Below are 21,089 nucleotides of genomic sequence, written 5' to 3' on the forward strand. Positions count from 1 at the left end.
GGTTGATTTGCTGATCCTCTATTTCCATTCCAGTCATCTGCTGGAGGACCCGGATTCCTGAAGGTCTGCCGTAAACCATTTCGGTGTTTTGCTTTGTCGATTTCCTGTTGTGTTCCTCAGGGGGCATATGTTGTCATCTCAGTTCGATAGCCAGCGGTGTAGGTTGCATGCAGCTTCATTTGCGTCTGCGGTGTCCAGTAGGAGGGCGTGGTTGAGAGCGTTGGTGAGTTGTGCTTCTGTGACTTTGCCCCAGCATCTGGCAGGGAGCCAGGGGCATAGTTGCATGCGGTGTTCTTTGTGTAGGTAAAGTAGATGTACTTGTTGTTGGTCCAATGGTATTCGGAGGTGTGGGATGTGGTGATGTTGACTCCTGCTGAGAAAACGGGGTCAAGAATGTGTCTGGCTCTGTGGGTGGGAACGTTGATGAGTTGTTTCAGGCCAAGAGTTGTGAGGTTGTCCAGGAGGATTGTGGTGTTGGGGTCATCGTCTGCATCAAGATTGAAGTTGAGGTCATCGAGTAGGATGTAGGTGGAGGATGTGAGTGTTTGGGGGGAGACGAGGTTGGCATTGTCTTTGCAGAATGGGGCTTAGGGTCTGGGCGGCCTGTAGATGAGGGTGCCATGGAGGGAGGTGTTTGGGTTGGTCTGTATCTGGAAGTGTAGGTGCTCGTGGGTTGACTGAGACTGCGACTCATTGGTGGTTATCAGGCGGAGGTTGTTCTTGTAGACTATGGCAATGCCTCCTCCAGGCCAGTTGGCTCTGTCTTTGTGGATGATTTTGTAGCTGTCCTAGAGGAGGTCCCAGACTTTTACCGCATGCTTGATGAGGGAGCTTGTATTGTGCTTGTTGCGGGATCATGAGTTGGTCCTTGGAGGGTGCTGGAGCAGGCGCGGCAAGAAAAAGGTCCATGAGTTTTCTTGGGGTCAGCTCAGTGGCAGGCTGAGGATGTTCCTGGGTTGAGGGTGTTTAGAGTGCTGGTGTTGAACCTGCGGATGGGGCAAGAACCAGAGTTCGTGGTGCTGGGTGCGGTCCAGGCACGGACGGGCACAGACGGGCTTGCCTTTGGTGCACCTTTGACACGCCAGTGGCACAGCCGTGCAACAGCGACCATTAAGAAGGGAAGAGAGGTGAGGGTCCGGTCAGATCCGGGTGGAGGTGGGCCTCAAACTGAGAGTCAGGCAGGCTCTCAGTTCACACTAGACAGAGGGATCAGCAGCAGCAACAGGTGGAGCTGCACAAGGGAGGGCTGACCAGGAGGTCAGAGGAGTCGCCGTTCTTGGGCCAATAAAATGAATACAATTAAGTTGGATAATAGTTATTTATAGTGTTTAGAAATGTGGTATGAAGTGGTGTATCTTAAAATAATTTGTAATCTGGTTATTTAATTACTTTGAATTGAGATTTATCTCTTTTTTGTTGAAATCATGTATGTGTCATGGCACACTTTAAATGCCAAGCACATCTGACATTTGTGTTACACGCGCATGTCTCCTACATGTTGCCCATTGTGCTGTTTGTGGCTCGCCACATATAGCACCACAGTACAGTCTTACACCAGGTTCACCTTGTAGTATGAAGTGTGAATTTAACGTTTCACCATCTATTGTGCTGTCAATTGTTTCTTACAGATACCATTCACTATTTTTGTAAGGAGGGTGCTATGTAGCTATTTTGTTTATGATGTGTATTATTTCGATTGTTTTTGTTGATGCTGACAGTGTGCACGTTTGCCTGGCCTTGATGCTGATATGCTATTTGACATAGGCGTGTCGATGTAGCAGTTGCTCACTGTCTCTGTATTACTGGCCACTGCCTGTTCTCTCTCATAACATGCTTGAGACTCATTGCTCAACCCATGTAATTTACTACGATTCAATCGCTGATTTTTGACAATTTTCTATTTGCAAAATACGTTTCTGTCTATATGAATTTCCGAGTTTTTTCCTTGCTCAGTCGGACGCCTACAATTTTCTTTCATCATAACTTTCCTTTTTTCGCTTTCAATCAGTCTTTAAACTGCACACAAAACTACACTATGATATCTATTGGAAATGTTCTAGAAATTCTCGACATTTTTATAGAATATATGTCAAATGCCTTGTCCGTGTAAATGACATGACAACAAAGGTTACATTAAAAAGTCACTGATGACTTCATTGTTTTCCCCTTGAAACATAATTAGCATTTTCAACTCTGGTCAGAGATTTGTCTGAAATCCTTGTTTCACAGAATTGCTTGCTTTTTTTCAAACATTAGGATATACTTTTCGCTGCTAGTTTTTACATGTATAGAGACTGGCATCTTGAACCTGCCTATATACTTACCAAGTTCTAAAATGGGCTGTATAACTACTGGTGAATTGCTTTCTGATCCTTTGTCTATTAGGACAACCTTAAATTTTGTCTGTGAAGTACATTCCTCTTATAACTTTCCTTCTTTGTTTACCTGAGAGACTATTGCTCTTTCTTTTCTTCTCGTTGTCCCAGGTCAATTCTTGATTATTTTCACTCTTCACTATTATATTATCTCATTCTTTACGTGAACCTAATGTTTACTGCAGTATTATTTTTGTATATTTTTACATACTTTTATCTTAAATTTCGTCATTGAGTCCCCTATTCGTGGTGGACAGAGAAATGCGGATGTGTTCTGACTGGAAGCATTGTCACTCAATCACCACTTTCCTTTTACATAGACATAGCTTTGACTCTCGTAGCATCTCAAATCTTGCGAGGTAGCATCGGCGTTGAGATTGTGCCATCGAAATTAGAAAACACTTAAAGGCAAATTTACAAGTCCATAGCATCACCTTGCACCGCTCTGACCTAATTATTTTTTTACCTTAAGGCGGCGTTAAAGAGGCCTTGCTCCTGCGCTGTATTTACACTGTATTTTCAAAGTGGTGCAATGCTTGCACAAATCATATTGTTTCATTCCACAAGGGTTGGGTTGTTTGCCATTCTGTTCTAACTCAATATTTGCACTAATAAAGGAAAGCTTTGTAGTTCAAGTCATCAGCATCTTGGAGGCAGTTGGTAATTTCAGCCAGAACATTAGCTGATAAACTGGCCCTGTCGAGTTTCCTAGTTCCATGCGTGATGTACTGCTCCAGTCCATGTTTTTTATTTGAATTCTGGGCCTCAAAGCCTTGCTTATTCCATTATTAAACAGGACTCTAATTCCCAGAATTCAAAGAAAAAAAACCTGGGCAACGTGGCAGCTCTGAACCTCCTGCTATGCAGTAAGGTAATTAAAATCAGTGGTCAAGTGTGGCTCCTGTTCCAAAGAGATACTCTGAAATTCGACAGAGTTACTAGGCAGTCAGTTACTTTGAAGTACTAAGAATGTCAGATAGCACTGTCAGGTGATTACTACCTCTGGTATGCCGTACAACAGTATTACACAAATGATTGTAGATGCTAAATGCCATAACAAACCTCAAATTGATTGGCATCTAAACAAGCACTGGCAAACCCAACAGGTTTCAGCAATGTGAGAGTAATTGGCTTTGCCAATGTCTTTTAATTTTAGCCATGTTGTACAGCAGGGTGGCTGGTGTGCATCATGGCTAAAAGTTTGAAAAAAAGTGCAACAGCTCGGCCGTTGCTGGCCATGTCTTAGTGCTTTTTCTCTTATGGCGGGTGAGGGTGCACAACACTGACAACTGGAGGGAGGGTAGGAGGGGAAGGCAACATGGGCAATGGTAAGGGAGATTGTTAGGCAACAAGACAATAAAAAAAAGTGTTATGATGCAGCCAGCTCTGGTTGCGTCATAGCTCTTATTTAATTAGTTATGGCTGGTGGGTTTGGGAGGGGTTAAAAGCTACTCCACACGGGAGAGAATGGGGGATAAAAGCAACATTAACAAAGGGAGGTGACTAAACGGCACCATGGACAAAGGTGGCAGGGATCAGAAGGGTAAAAAGCAACATGGACAATGGGGGGAGGGAGGTGGTTTGAAATCAGAAACACAGGCAAAAGAGGGAAGGGGTAAAATTAATGGGAGTGGGAGGGAAGAAGCAACATGACATGAAGAATAAAGAAACATAAAAATAGTACCTCATTTGCAGTGTGAGCAGAGGATAGAAACCATTAAAAATTAAGCAATCAGTACTTTGTCTACATGAAAGAAGAGGAAGTGAAGATTGTATGCACAGGCCAACTATGGGGCGGCAAATAAGAGTGACAATGAAACCAACGAATGGTAAGCAATGGGTAAGGTCTCAGCCCCTTTTTGTAAATAATACATCTCACAAGTGAGAACACATACAGTGCAGGGTAGATCCTGGGTTATATTTCCACAGGCTGACCTCACCAGCACACAAATGTAATCATCATCTACTTGATTATTGTACTACTTCCTATCTTCTCCACACACTTGGGTCTATTGGGTTCCCAATTCCATGTTAACCCCACAAATGTAGTCTTTGCTCATTAATAGAACTTTTCCATTATAGAAACATGTGCACAGGGTTAGACCTGACATCCTTGGTGTGGTATTCCGCCAAATGTTTTGCCTTCACTGTCTGATTTTTGCTGAACGTGTTTTTGTTGTATACTTTACTCATGCTAACCAGTTCTAAAGTGCTTGTGCTCTTTCCTTCAAACATTTTACCATTGGACTGCTACTAATTGGCACATTTTATTTCTTGTTAAATCCCTAGTAAATGGTACCACATGCACCCTGGGCCTTGAAATTTAATGAGCCACAGTCCTCCTTGTACCACCCACTAAAGTAGCTTTTTAAAATATGTCTCAGGCCTGCTGGTGCAGCCTGTAGTGGATATTTAAACAACCATTTTGACCTGGCAAACTAAATCATTTGCCAGGCCTAAGCCTTCTTTTCAATACTTGTAAGCCAACCCTAAGGTAGGCCCTAAAGACTTATACGGCAGAGGGCAGTGTACTTAAAAAGTAGGACATGTGCTACTGGTTTTGAATGTCTTGGCAGTGGAAAACGTCTAAAGTAGTCTTTTAGTGTTGTAAAGTTTATCACCTATTGGCTATAACCTAGGTACCTTACTAAATATTATTAAGTCCTAACTTTAGATTGGGAGCTGATAGAAATATGCATCTTACGCTCAAATAAATTTTAATTTTAAATCCTCATTAATGGTGAAGCTTGATTTTAAGTTAACATTCTGAAAATGCCACTTTTAAAAAGAGCAACTCCAAGTATCAGGTGGCTGACCTCCTGTGTGTGCTACAGGGACAAAAGACAACAGAGACTTCCCTGCAACTGTCCACCTGACCATCTGCAACTGGATCTACATGAGCCCTGTTGTGGCCTCTGCTGGAGTGAGTGTTGATCCCCAAATAGGTTTCCCGCCCAGCCGTTGACCCTTGGCCCACATCAGTGAGGGTTCTGCTTGAAGTAAGAGGTGAAAATTCTGAAGTTTAGGCTCTTTGTGACTGTTAATGGGCTTTTTGTGCCAAAAATCTGTTGTCTATGATGACTGCCAACCAGAAGCTCTGGTGAGACCCGCTCTTAACATCAACAGCGGCCGTCTGCAACTATCAATTAATTCCAGGCTCCAGTGCTGACTGGCTCTTTGTGCTACCGCAATGACTGTTAGTGACACCTGACCAGCTCTTTCTGCAATTTTCCCCTCTTCCAGGCCTCCTCAATTACAAACTAAACTCTTCACACCAAGAATTGAGAAGATATCTTTCCAGCAGCAAAAACATGGTGCCTGTATCTGGTCTGCACTCCATTGTAGTCAGTCTGAGCTTGTGACTTTCCTTTTGGTCCGGTGCAACCAGATAACAGCGAGTAAAGCTTTTTGCTTTTTGGCTCTGTATTCACAAAAGAAAAAATTCTCTCCTGTTCTACTAATTGGTTTTTGTGTGTTTTCATGTCATTTTATTTCTTAAAAGTTCCTCTAAATTGGTTTGCAATTTGTCTTGTGTTCTGGCTTCACTTTATTACTATTTGTATGTTGCATACATACTTTACAAATTGCCTCTAAGTTAAGCATGACTGCTTTCGTGCCAAGCTACCAGAGGGTTAAGCAAAGGTTAATTTCCTGACAAGGACTGTAGCTGTTGCTTGAGTGGGGCTTCCACCCCAGAGGCATAGGTTGGTCAGTAAGAATGGAGTGGTGGGTAGTGAGCCTCCTATTTCCCAACAATCACACTTTGAGATCTTGTTAAAATACATTGTATGAGAAGGGGGACATAAGGGGAGCTTAAGAAGCAGTGGGAGGAGAGATGAGGGTGAATTGCTAGAAGACTTAAAACACAATATTTTTTAAACTAATGAATGTTTTAAGGCCTTCAAAACAGAGACAAGAGAAAGTGCATGTGTGTGTGGGTTTGTGTCAGTGTAGGCAAGTCCCAGGTGAAATCAGACATACATTTAAACATACACGACTGGAAGCACTTATATCTAACTATTTATTACACCAAACAATTTTTAGGGGGGTGTAGCACCCCAAACACCCCCTTGAAGCTATGCCCCTGTCCACCCCTCTCAACTAAAAAACCCTGGGGCAGATTGAAGAAAAGTGGTGTTGCACCCTATGCAGCACCACTTTTCTTTGCACCCCTTAGCGCCCCCCTACCTCCACCATGTGTGCACCTAATTTAGAATACGGTGCACCATGGCACAGGGTAGGGGGTAATAGCGCCAACATTTTTGATGCTATTTATGTACTGTTCAGGGTTAGCGCCAAACATTTGTACATAGGGGCCCACTGTAACCAATGGTGTGCCCCCTTTTAACGCCTGCTTTGAACAGGGGTTAGAAATGCCACATAAATGGTGCAAAGAAATCTTTTAGATTTCTTTGCACCATTTTATCGGCCCCCCTAATTGTTGGAATGCCCTCCTTGTATACATTAAATCTGGTGAGACGATTTTGGCCTCGTTGGGCTACATTAGTGTAAAATAAAATGATGCTAATGTTCCGCAAGGAAGCACTGGGCTCTCCTAAATCTGGGCTCCAGTTTCTTCAAGAAAAGTGGCGCTTCACATTGTGGAGTGCCACTTTTCTTGTCCCCCGAACGCTTCTTACATCACCATGTGTGCACCGTATTTATGATACAGATCACCATGGCAGTATTAGGAACAATAGCGTCAACATTTTTGATGATATTGTGGCACTTTCCTCCACCAGCATCAAAAATGTTGACACAAATGGAACAAAGGGCAAGGGGGCCCATTGCTTACAATGGGTACGTCCTTTTAATGCCTACTTTCAGCAGGTATTAAAAATTATGCCAAAAATGGGGCAATGAAATGTTGTAGATTTTATTGCGCCATTTTTGCAGGCCTCCTTGCACCAGAATGCCCCCTTTGCATACATTATACATGGTGCATGCATAATGTGGTGCAAAGGGTTGCAAAGTGGCGCAATGCGTGCATTGCTCCATTTTGTCACTATGGCGCGGCAATTTTGCAAGCCTAATGCCACATTAGCATTAATAAATGACGCTAATGTGGCACTAGGCCTTCTTAAATTTGGGCCATAGTATTTCAACATTCTCCTTACCGACGTTCGTAGGTGAGCCATCAAGAAATAACTGTAAATTTTTCTAATTTAATATGTTTCCAGCCCCTAACTCAGAGTAACCCTCATCACATAGCTCCGTCTATTATATTATTTTTTATTTGCCAAGTTTTATTGATGCACTGTTATTACAAGGAGGGATAGTGAGCCTGATAGAATAGGGAACAATTAAAAAATGTGGTCCTAGAGCCCTTGCGGTCACCTCTGTACCTCCTTCCCCTCGCCCTACATTCACAAATGCCTTTCGCAACATGCGACCAACCAGGTCCTGCAAATATCACCACAACATAGGATATCCATGTCAAGCCATAAGTACCCACTGAGGGCAAAGAGTGGATCAGCATTGGAACCGTTTCACCCACTCATATTCCCTCTCAATGATATTTTACAGCTCGCATTAATCTCTAAAAAGTGAATTTTAAATGCCAGATTCCGCTGTCTTGAGCCACTGTTATTTTGGAATTAAGGTCATCACGCTGGAATGATGATAGTTTAGAATGCAGATGTATTTTTTCAGAAAGGTAGCAGAAGGGAATATACATACAGCAGCAATGAGGAAGCAGACAAAGACATCAATTAAGACTTTGTGACTCGTGAAACCGCTGAACCCCAGCGAGAAATAAAGTGCAGTGCCAAAAATTGAGGAATTAAGGGTATTTTCCACACACTTGCACTGCCCAGCAAACTCTGAGAAAACGGCTTAAGGGCTTCTGAAAGGCGTCTAAAGGCTTTTATTTCTGCTAAGGATGGCCGAACTCGAATTGAAAAAAAACAAATACGTCAAAGACCGCACAGAAAAGAAAAAATAAACTATTTTCTTTACCTAACTGCTTTGAAAATGTGACCCACTTAAAACTAAGTAAGGACCGATAGCAAGTGTCACATTTAACTACTGGGGTAGTCACACAGCAACAAACCGTGCTCTTTTACGCTGAGTGTGCTAAAAAGGATAGGAAGACACAACTGAAAAAAGGATACAATTATCACAGACGTCGAGTCCAGCTTACAAATATGAGTACAAAATTACTGTTGGTGAATAACTACCTTTGTTGCTTAACACACAAAAGGCCCGATTATGACCCTGGCGATCTTCAGACAGCTGGGGGTCACAATGGTGGTCTGACCGTCGCAAAAGCGGTGGTCTGACCGCTTTAGTGGCAGTCTGACCACCCCATTATGACTGCGGTGGTCGTACCGTGGTCGGACCACAGGAGGGGCTGGAGGTCCTGTCGGTCCTAATCCTCCAGGGCCGGGGGGATTATGACCTCCATCTCTGCCAGTTTTTACATAGCAATAGGACCACCATAAAAAGGCCGGTGGAGACGAGGTGCAGGGTGCCCCAGCGGGGCCCCTGCACTGCCCATGCACTTGGCATGGGCAGTGCTGAGGCCCCCATGGCCAGCCCAGTCGCAAAGCAGACAGTGAACATCGAGGCAAGTGCTGCTGCACACTACGCACTGCATCATTGCCCCCAGCTCTATTATGAGCCGGCGTCAATGTTGTTCCCCGCTGGGCCAGTGGGCAGAAACACTGTTTCCGCATGCTGACCCAGCAGGGAGCTCTTAATGGGGCCCGCACTGGGGACAACCTGACCGTGGGACTTCGACGGATGGTGAAAACCTGACCCTCCAAATATTAAATGAATGAGCTTCTCAACAGACCACTGCCAAGAGCTACAATGTTTCCTGGCTCCTGCTCATATCAAGAGAAAGGGCGTTTAACAACTATATAGTTGGAGGCAGAAGCCCTCTAAAACTTTTAGAATACTCCACCTACAGCAAGAGAATGAGAATCATTCAGGAGACCTTTTAACATTCCACCGTTCTAATGTATTTTACATTATGTATGATTAACATCAGGGTTTAAATAACACGGTCATTGGTTTCAAAGACACACCTGAGGTTTGTGGATAAAGTAAATACATACACCACTTTCACTGACCAAACATTACAGTGTCATTATAGTTAGGTAAACATTCCTGTTAGAAAGTAATGTTTTCAGCTAAAAAAAAACACTGACATTTACAAGTCATTGTTAGCTGAAGTAACTATAATTTGCACCCTCAAGATAAACAGTGTAATCAATAATATTATTTCAGATACCATCAGAGATGTTACCAATGATATCATAGTACATGTCACAAGTGATGTAATACGTGAAATCATAAGTAGTGCATGATGAGGGCATGAGTTACAGTTATTTCATTTAACTATAAGTTGTGAATTTCAGTGTTTGTTTTTAGTTTAAAATGCTACACTTTAGCAGACATTTTCACCAAACTATACCACCATTTCAACCTTAGTTTTTTTCAGTAGATTTCTAACAGAAAGTAACACTAAAGTAGCCAACCCTACACAGTACGGCCCAGGTCCTGCAGCCATTTCCATGCTATGCAAAGCTGAAGGCCATGTACAGTTGGGGTTTGGGGTGCCTGCGGGGGGTTGAGCGCAGGGTCTTTACAGAATACCAGAACTTGCAGAGAGCAACATGTAATGCATAGTTAGATCCATGCACAGTGGAGTGTTGGGAACCCATAGTGGGTTAAGAACCTCCATGAGGTTGGGCACAGGGTCTGGTTGGACTCTGGACCTCACAGCCAACCCATCGCTGCGCACAACCAAAAGCTGTTCAAAGCAGGGGAGTTGGGTTAATATGATCAAATAACATCAGATATTTGCTGGAAAAAAACACCAATTAAAGCGACATTTATAGTTAAGTTTGGTAATAAGATTTTACCTTGTAGTTAAAAAAAACGAGAAATTCACTAAATTCACAATGGTAAAAGTGATGTTTCAGTTATGTGTTTAAATAACATAAATACTATCGTGTAAAAAATAAACTAAAATTCATCAGTTGTAGTTTATTGAGCTAGCTATGCAGATGTCATCAGTGATGTCCTCTAACATGCTGTGAGAGATATAGGTGGTCATTAAGAACATAGGCAGTCCAGACCACCATATAATGTTCACATGGAGACCGCCACAGGCGGAATTCTGCCACTGCCAGGCTACTGCCGCCAGGCAGCCTGACAATGGCAGAGTTCCTTATCTGACAGGGCAGCGCTTCATGCAGCACTGCCCGCCGGATAAAGAACCTGTGTTCCACCAGCCTTTCCCTGGCGGTTTCCTCTGCTGGCGGCTGGCGGAATGGGTGCCTCGGGCCCCCCTGGGAGCCCCTGCACTGCCAATGCACATGGCATGGGCAATGCAGGGGCCCCCATGCACAGCCCCATAGCGCATGTCACTGCCCGATTTACAGTGATATGTGCGACGGGTACTGCTGCACCCGTCGCACTGCTATATTGACGATGGGTCCATGAGGAGCCGTCGGCAATGACCAGGCCCAGCATTCAGCTGGGCCGGCGGGCAGAAACACTGTTTCCGCCCGTCGGCCCAGCAGAATGTTGTTTATTGGGCCGTCGGGGTCCAATGTGGGTACGGGAACCCATGTGGGGACCCCAGGAGACCCAAAGAGAGGCAACTCAGGTGGAGTTAAAGGCTATAGGCAGCAACTGTACAGAGGGACTTTCATCCTGATATTCACGTCACCATTAGGAATCCTTTACAGGCTGAGTGACAGTGGCCATGACTGGGCCCTGATGAGTGGGGCCATTGAGGACATGTGGGAGAAGGTGCTCAGTAGATTGCGCTAGTCATGGCCTCACTCTTCCTGCATCTGCCAACCATTGAAGAAGCAGACAACCACAGGAATGCACAAATTAGGGTGTGTGGAGCCCCTCTCCCTAACAAATACTGCTGTTGCTGGTGGGATTAGGGTGGACATCCTCCCCTCGCACTTCTCAAGGGGCAAGAATGAGACCAAAAGGCAACAAACCTTGGGCCCCCTCAGGATTCTGTGAGAAGCTGCTCCTGCCACTATGGTGGAAAGCGCGTTACAGGAGCACACAGCAAGATTCCACATCCTACTTTGGGAGGTGCAAGACATACAGGCAGTCCTAGAGCCCAAATTAGATGCCCGACACCAGATGTGGGACTGCTTTTTGCAGACCTCAAGAAACTGAAAGAACAGGTTGACTCCACAGAGTCAACAATGGCAGCACCCTAACCAACAAAAATGGAAATAGACTCCACAATCCACGAGCTACAAGAGGAAGGCAGATGATGCTGAAGGGGGCTCCCGCTGAAACAACATATGGCTAGTGGACCTCCCTGAGGACAAGGAGGACTTGTTCTTGGAAAACTGGTTGGTCACCACCACCCTGGAAGGTAAATCCTCAATTTTCGTCTCTCTTGAAGCGGCACATAGGGTCCCTGGCAGACCACTGCCACCGGGTTCCCCATCCCCACTGGTGGCGTCCCGATTGTTCAATTATAGAGAAAAAACGCATATCTTAAAGGCTGCCAGAGCCTTGGGACAATCCATAACAGCTGCATCAATATATTTTTTTTAATACACAGCAAAAGTACAAAATAAAAGTGAGTCTTTCCCGGCAGTCAAGGTCTGCCTCAAACAATTAAGGTGGTCATTACAACCCTGGCGGTCGGTGTTAAAGCGGCGGTAAAACCGCCAACAGGCCGGTGGTAAAAAAATTGGAATTATGACCGTGGCGGAAACCGCCAACAAAGATAGCCACTTTAACACTCCAACTGCCACGGCGGTACAGACAAACAGCGCGGCGGTCACAGCCAACAGACAGCCAGAGGACAATGTACCGCCCACAGTATCACAACCTACCAATCCGCCACCTTTTCCGGGGCGGATTCACCCCGGATAAAAACACGGCGGAAACAGCCATTTCAAAGGGAAAACGCTCACCTCTACACACTCCACGAGGAAGGAGGGCACCATGGAGCCGGAACTCCATATTCTCCCAGCGATAGTCTTCCTGCTCATCTACGAGGAGCATCAACGCCAGCGGCGAAGACAACGGTGAGTACTGCACCTACGACATGGGGGGGGGAGGGAAAAACACAGGGACACACACAACCAACATCCCAACCCCCACCCCGACCCTCACCCACTACAACACACACACCAATGCATATCCAAACATTACAGTAACAACCCCCAACCCCCCCAGGAAGAATGCAAAGACCAAAGGAAATGAGTTGAACCATTGGATTATATCAAAATGCAGTCACCAAATATATATATATATATATATATATATATATATATATATATATATATATATATATATATACACATTAAACAAAGTATACACGACGATTAGTAGTGCAGGTAATGCACCATTCATTGTCCGTGGACCACTGGGCCCAAAACGCATGGGCGAGGCCCACACTAGATACTTGATCAAAACGGAGAGAACACTGCAGGGGCATCAGATAGAAATACAACAGGCACCTCAGGGGGGTGGGAAGGGGGGGCACCTCAGCCGGATGAGTGCACCACGCCAGATCCACGAGGGGCATCCATGCCCATTGATGTATCGTGGGGAGTGCAAAGCCGCAGTCTCTCAAGTCTCTACAGTGGGTGGTTTGCCCACTGTACCATCCTAGGGAGTGCAAAGCCACAGTCTCTCAAGTCTCTACAGTGGGTAGGTTGCCCACTGTACCATCCTGGGGAGAGCAAAGCCACAGTCTCTCAAGTCTCTACAGTGGGTGGGTTGCCCACTGCTTTATCCTGGGGAGTACAAAGCCACAGTCTCTCAAGTCTCTCCAGTGGGTGGGTTGCCCACTGCTTTATCCTGGGGAGTGCAAAGCCACAGTCTCTCAAGTCTCTCCAGTGGGTGGGTCGCCCACTGCTTTATCCTGGGGAGTGCAAAGCCACAGTCTCTCCAGTGGGTGGGTTGCCCACTGCTGCATCCTGGGGAGTGCAAAGCCACAGTCTCTCAAGTCTCTACAGTGGGTGGTTTGCCCACTGTACCATCCTGGGGAGTGCAAAGATACAGTCTCTCAAGTGGATGCATGTCTCCACTGGTTCTGGAGGGGTACTGGTGCCCAGAGTGCTTCATCCTGCCAAGGACAGACAGAGTGGATGCATGTCTCCACTGGGTCTGGAGGGGGAATGGTGCCCAGAGTGCTTCATCCTGCCAAGGACAGATGGAGTGGATGCATGTCTCCACTGGTTCTGGAGGGGGACTGGTGCCCAGAGTGCTTCATCCTGTGAAGGACAGACGGAGTGGATGCATGTCTCCACTGGTTCTGGAGGGGGACTGGTGCTCAGGGTGCAGCACTCACCCCGTGACGGTCCCAGATGCGTCACTGCCCCTGTCGCTAATCGGCTAGCGGTGCTCGCCTTGGCGGTCTTTGCCCTGTTCAGCGGTGCTTGAGTTTGCAGTTTCTGACCTGTTCAGCGGTGCTTGCCCTGTTCAGCGGTGCTTGCCATGGCTGTCTTTGCCCTGTTCAGCGGTGCTTCACTTGGCGGTCTTTGCCCTGTTCAGCGGTGCTTGCCCTGTTCAGCGGTGCTTGAGTTTGCAGTTTCTGACCAGTTCAGCGGTGCCTGCCCTGTTCAGAGGTGCTTGCCCTGTTAAGCGGTGCTTGCCATGGCAGTCTTTGCCCTGTTCAGCGGTGCTTCACTTGGCGGTGCTTGCCCTGTTCAGCGGTGCTTGCCCTGTTTAGCGGTGCGTGCCAAGGCGATCCTTCATTGCCCAGCAGGCCTGTGGCTGGCGGTCCTTCATGGGTCAGCTGGGCTGTGGCTGGCGGTGGCCTCCTGGCCAGTGACGATTGGGCTGCCCTTCTGGGCAGTGACTCTGGCAGTGGCCTCCTGGCCAGTGACGATGGGGCTGCCCTCCTGGGCAGTGACTCTGGCGGTGGCCTCCTGGCCACTGACGATTGGGCTGCCCTCCTGGGCAGTGACTCTGGCGGTGGCCTCCTGGCCACTGACGATTGGGCTGGCGGTGGCCTCCTGGGCAGCGGGGATGATGGCGGCCTTCTCCGCCGTGCTGCTCCTCCCAGACTTTGGAGATTTCTTCTGCCCCATCCCCTCCTTGGGAGGAGTCACAGCTGAGTTGACACTCCCCCGGGACCCTTGTGAGCGGCTTTGCTGGCTGGAGTCTTCCCCCTCTCCCGCCGGGCACTGTCCAACTTCTGATGCTCCACAGGGGGGGGCTGGCTGTGCTGTGGCTCCGTGACACACTGGCTGTCCTGGTGGCCGGTGCACTCCAAATACCTGTAACAACAGGCACCACTGGTCCCGGAGATTTTTTGGCTGAGGTGCTAGTACGGGACCTATGAGTTGGAGGGGGGGGGGGTGGGAAAGAGGTCAAGCTTGGCCAGGAACAGTTTCTTAGGAACACTGGGACGGGTAGCTGAAGGGGGTTTGGGAGTGGAGGAAGAGGTAGTGGTTGTAGGAGGTGGCGGCTGTACCTGTAGAAGTGGGGGGGGCACAGATTTTGCCGCCACCACAACGGAGCTCCCATCAGAGGACGAGTCCGTGTCGCTGGTTGCAGATCCTGTGACCGCCGTGAAGCTCCCCTCACCCTCCGTCCCACTGGTGTATTCCGAGTCCGTGGTGTGGCCCTCCATGGCCATGTGGGATGCAGCTCCCTCATGCTCTGGTGCCGCTGTACCTCCGCCTGATGATGCTGATGCACACAAGAACAGGGAGACCACAAAAAGGGGGGGGATGACAGAAGAAAGACAGGTTGAGTGCATGGCTTACCGCTACCGTTGGCGGACAATACAGACACAGCAGCCCCCTGCACTACGTCGCGCTGTTGGGCTCTACAGATGTAATTCCTGGGATATGACCTACATGGCTATGGTCGACATCTGCACACATAGATGACTCAGGGGCATGTATACCTGTACCTGGCACTCTACAGAGATGGGGTGGGGTGCCACATGGCCTGCATTACGGAGGGACCTAGCCTACGGAACTCGCCCTGGCCTAGGGAAACCCACAGCCCTCCTCCCCCACCCAGACACCTTCACTGTGCGCAAAGTCCACTGAATGGGAATGTACTCACCCCCTTGTGTCTGCTGTGATGCCCTCAAGCGCCCATCCAACTCAGGGTAGGCCACCCCCAGGATCCGGAACATCAGGGGGGTCATGGTGCGACGGGCACCCCTCCCACGTTGGGAGGCCATCCCCAGCTGAGCCTCCACCGTCTTCTTGCTCCAGCGGTGAATGTCCTCCCATCTTTTACGGCAGTGAGTGCTCCGTCTGTGGTGGACCCCCAGGGTCTGGACGTCCTTGGCGATGACACGCCAAATATCCTTCTTCTGGTGGGCGCTGACCTACATGACATGTACAGGGGAAGAAGAGAAGTCATTACCAACTGCACCGTCTAAGTGAGTGGCCCACATCCCTACCCTTGCCATGTGGCACATGCATTCACAGTCCTTCATGCACGCAGAACTCTGCCCCCTTCCTTCTTACAACCAGCCCTCTCCACCCAGGCATAGCCCATACAACTTGCACCCTATGTACTCACCTGTTGGTCTGGAGGACAGTAGAGTAGCGTGTACTGGGGGAGGACCCTGTCCACAAGCTTCTCCAACTCCTCTGCAGTGAAGGCAGGGGCCCTTTCCCCAGACACACGAGCCATTGTCTCTTCCAGACCGAGGTCACAGCAGCACTTGTAGTGTAGGTCCTCTCCTGTCGAAGATCAGGTATCGAGTGATTGGACAGAGAGAAAATGGCGGTCACGTCCACGGCGGTCACGTCCGCGGCAGTGCGTACCATCACCGCCGGCGTACATCGTCATTGGCTCCTGGGACCCATAGGGTCCAATGTTAACCAATGCAGCATTGCGCCGCGGTCTTCGACCTCCTACCGCGACGGTGTACAACGCCAGCGCAGTTACCTCACATCCCATTGTCCCACTTTAGAGGTCAGGCAGCCGCCATTTCAGGGGCCCACATGGCCTAATTCACAACTGCATCACACATACCTAGGGCTTGTCGCACAACACAAATACAGGCCAGATTCTGTGATTGAATGGTGTTCTGTGTAGACTGTGGGTACATACCTCTGAGTTGTTTGACTCTGTGGTCGCTGTTGTCCTTCCTAGGCACTGTCCGCTGGGACATGTGAGGAGATGGCGGAATCCTCCGGTGTACCGACCGCTGGTGGACCTGTCGACAATGGAGGAGCGACATTAGATCATCACCTACAGGTTTGACCGTGCCACAATCCAAGAACTGTGTGCCCAGTTGGAGCCAGACCTGATGTCAGCAATCCGCCATCCCACAGGGATCCTCCCTCAAGTGCAGGTGCTATCAGTGCTACATTTCTTTGCAAGTGGGTCCTTTCAAACAGTGGGCCCATGGACCTTGCACTGTGTTTGGGGAGGCTCGACTCTCATGCAATGGAGGATTTGGATGCTGTTGGAAAATGGGTTATTGGTAGGGCAGGTAGGTACCTACACCTAGCAACAAGCCACTAACCTCCACATAGGTACAGTTAGGTCTCAGTAAATTAATCCCAGCTCAACCCTTGGTAGCTTGGCAACGAGCGTCAAGGCTTAACTTAGGAGACAAAGTGTAAAGCATTCAAATATCACAAAACAGTAATTAAATAAAACACAGGAAACAGTTTAAAAATCCAAAACCAATTTATAAAAATAGTTTATATTTTTATCTTTAAAATGACACAAAAACGATTAAAATCGGTTCAGGGGAACCGGAGATATGAATTTTTAAAGAATTATTACTTTTCTAGCGCTTAGAAACAAAAAGCGCCAATCGGGTCATCTGGTTGCACCTCGACCGGGGCAAAGTCAAACTTTCAGGCCGACCGCGATGGAGCCCTGCTCGGCTACAGGTCGCGGGAGGCCTCGGTTAAAAAGTTACCTTCTGACTTAGTCTTTATTTTGAAGTTTTTCTTCACCGGGACGAACCTGCCAGTTGAATCCGACCTCCTGGAGCCCTTGTCCGGATACGCAATGTGGGTTTCCTCGGTGGAGACTTTTACCTTCGGACTTAGTCGTTTTTTCGAGATGAAAATCCTTCGACCGGGGTAAAACTGGATCTTGATCCGACGTCCATGGAGCCCTTCTCGGATACGATGGCTGGGAGGTCCCGGTCAACTTTTTACGTTCGGACTTAGTCTCTTTTTCGGATGTTTTTCTTTACCGGGACGAACCACTAAGTCAGGCCGGGTCGTGGTTGAGGCAAGCCGGCTAGAATTTCCGCGGCGGGTCGGTCCCTCTCTGGAGCTTTTTTCCAAAAATTCTCAAATCTTTTCCAAACTTCTGGGGCTTCACCCAGATGTTCTTTTAAGGTTCTTTTGGGGTCCACAGCTCACCCCAAGGGTCCAGAAGTTCTGTGATGGTCCTTGGGGGGTGCGGACTTCAACTCCCAGAATGCACCTGGCGCAAACTCCTTTTTGGCCACTGGACAGTGGTCAGCTGGTCGCTTTCTTCAGGAGTTGGTGCAGGGGACTCTGGTTTAGCAATTTTTCACCTGTAGCAAACAGGGAGTCCCTCCTTGAACCAGTTGAAGCCAGGCAAAGTCCTTCTTGTGGTGAAGCCCAAGTGTGCAGCTGGTGCAGTCCTTCTGAGTGCAGGGTCCAGGTGCAGGCCAGGGGTCCAGCAGGGCAGTCCTTCTTCTTCTTTAGTTCCTTTCTTGTTGAATTCTGGAGGGGATCTGAGGTGTGGGTGCAGGTCTGCCAGTTTTATCCTTGCTCCTGGGTGAAAAGCAGGGGGGCCCTGGTTCTCCAATCAGGGACAGGGTCGTCCCCCTGTGATGACCACTTCCTGGGAAGTGTGGCAAAAATCCATCCCAGAAGGCAACAGTCTCTAAAAATCCAACATGGATGAATCTGATTTTTGGAGGTTACATCTGGCTGAGCCCACCCACTGGTGTGGCTAAAAATCATAAACACACCCCTCTCCTGCCCTCTCCTAATCTAATCAAGGGGGCACCTAGCTGTCTGGGGTTGCAGGATGTGGGGGTGTTGCTGGGTGCTGCAAATGTCCTTCTCTGCCTTTGAAGACCAGTTTGGCAGCCCTCCCCCTTCCTGCCTCACCATCTGCTGAGGGGAGATTCTCTCCCCCAAGCACATTCCTTTGTGTGAAGTCTGGCCACTTCACACCTCATCAAGGCAGCCTGGCAGAAGCTGCTGCAGGCTGGCCAATCAGAGCACAGCAGCAAAAACAATGCAGAGCTGAAATTGGCAACTTTTTAGGTAAAGTCTAAACTTTTTACCTGGACAAGTTATATTAAATCCAACAACTGGAAGTTGTGGGATTTATTACAACAATCAATTTGATACCAAATTCTTGGTATGTAACATTTAAGGAGACTTTAAAATTTAAAATAAAGTCTGCCCATTCTAGCCTATGAAGGCCATTTACTTCAATGAGGGAAAAACAAATTTGGCTGTTTTTACCTCACCAGGGATTATAAATCTATTTTTATAAAGTCCCTGCTTATAGTTACATGGCACCCAGCCCTAGGGGCACATAGGGCACACCTTAGGGGTGACTTATATGTAAAAATAAGGTAGTTTAAGACTTTGGAAGTACCTTTAATTCCAAAGTCGAATTTGCATATAACTTTAATTTAAAAGCAGCCAGCAAGGCAGGCCTGCTTTTAAAATGACACTGGGCACCTCAGCAGTGCACCTAGGTGTGCACCACCTATGCTGTGGTCCCTAAACCTACATGCCCTACCATATACTAGGGACTTATAGGTAGGTTCACTTAGCCAATTATAATTAGCCTAATTTGCATATTGATTTTACACAGAGCACAGGCCCTGGGACTGGTTAGCAGTACCCAGGGCACCATCAGAGTCAGGAAACCACCAGCATAAAGTGGAAAATGGGGGCAAAAAGTTAGGGGGCCTCTGCAATCAGCCCTGTTTTCCCACACAACCCCCCCCCAGCCCACACGCCCAGGAGACTCAGCCCAACCCTGGGAGAGTCTTACTGGCTTGTTAGGCGAGGAAGACAGTGAAGAAAACTGGCTGTCCCTTTGCAGGGCCTATTCTGCCTTACATCCTCCTGTCAGGGTCACTCCCTCTGGGTAGTGAAGCCATCCCAACAGTAAAAGGACCCAACTCAAACTGAAACTTCCCTCTAGGGGGTCTTCCTCCTCTCTCTCTGCCAACTTGGGTAGTGAGGTGCCCACCTCCCCTACTCCAAACTTTGCTAGGGCAACACCTAGCTTACCCAAAGAGGTCACCCAACACTTGAGCAACCCCACCATGACCAATAGGGTCAGGGGGCCTACTTTGCTATTGGCCCTGGGGTCTGCCTCCCAGGCCAAGTACAGTGCTGCCAGGAAGGCTAGCACCCAGCAGAGGCTACTGACAGCTGTCAGTACCCAGAACCACACCCTAAGCTCTCCACTGACAGGTGGCTGAGCTGTTTTAGGGGCATCTTTGGGGTCCTGGCACCCCTCTTGCTGTCTAGAGTGGGGGGCTACCACCTCCTGTGGCAGACACCCTCCTTCCACTCTCCCTTTTGTCAGTGCAGGGGCAACACCTTGCATCTGGACAGCTGCCTGACTACTCAGGACTTCCTTGGGGTCAGGTGAGGCCTCACCAGTGCCAACTCTGGGCTCCCCCCTTACTGGGGCAGAGGGCCCTTGGCTTCCTGGAACTCTCTTTAAGAGTGGCCTACCCTTCCTTTTCTTCTTTCCTTTTCTTGGGGACCCCTGTCTCCTAACTGTAGGGACTGACTCCCCAGGACTTTGGGTTGGGGGGGCACCCTGGGCGACCACCCCATCTGTGACCAGACTCACCTCTGGGAGGTCATTGCCCAGGATACAATCTAGGGGAAGGTCAGCACTGACTACCACCCTAATCCAGTCAAGGATACTCTCCCTCTCTAGGGGCACTATGGCTACAGGTTTGGAGGTGACCTCCCCTGTGGCTATCCTGACTTTCTTTGTCTTTCCTGGGACATACATGTCTGGGGTCACTAACCGGTCACTCACTATAGTGTGACTGGCACAGGTGTCTCTCAGGCCAGTGGTAGGGATCCCATTCACTTGAATGTGGTGGAAGTGCCTACTCCCACCCTCAGGGATCACCAGCTTACCATCTGGTCCTGTCTCCCAGCTCAATGCTAGGAGGACTTCATCATCTGAGGAATCCTCCTCTATGGCTACACTGGACAGCCCAGGGCTAACCACCTTCTTTGGACAGGCTGCATCTCCTCTGAAGTGACCTGTCTGCTGACAGTCAAAGCAAGCCCTACTGTCCAAGAGCTTTTTTAACCCTGGGTCTAACTGTCTCTGCTGGTCAGAGTGGGATTTACTCTCCTCCTTCTTAGGGTTCTGGGGTACAGAGGGAGTCTCTGTGGTGGGCTTACCACCTCCCTCCTTAGGTTTTTGGGGACCTGTCCCCCCCTTCTTGGAGTCTCCCCCCTGGGACTTGACAACCACCCTGGTTCTCAACCACTCATCAGCTGCCTCCCCTAGCTCTCTAGGATTGATCTGCTTAGAGTCCACTAGATGCTGGCGTAACCTTTCTTGGGTACAATTGGTCCAGATGTGCTCTCTCATGATCAGATTGTATAACCCCTCATAAGTATCTACTTTGTTACCAATAATCCAGCCCTCTAGTGCCTTTAGTGAAATGTCCACAAAGTCAACCCAAGACTGGGTACTGACCTTCTGGGTGTCACTGAACTTCATTCTATATTGCTCTGGGGTCAGACCAAACTTCTTGGCTAAGCACCTCTTCATACTAGGGTATGGATC

This window comes from Pleurodeles waltl, chromosome 3_1, assembly GCF_031143425.1.
Source record: "Pleurodeles waltl isolate 20211129_DDA chromosome 3_1, aPleWal1.hap1.20221129, whole genome shotgun sequence".
Lineage (NCBI taxonomy): Eukaryota > Metazoa > Chordata > Amphibia > Caudata > Salamandridae > Pleurodeles > Pleurodeles waltl.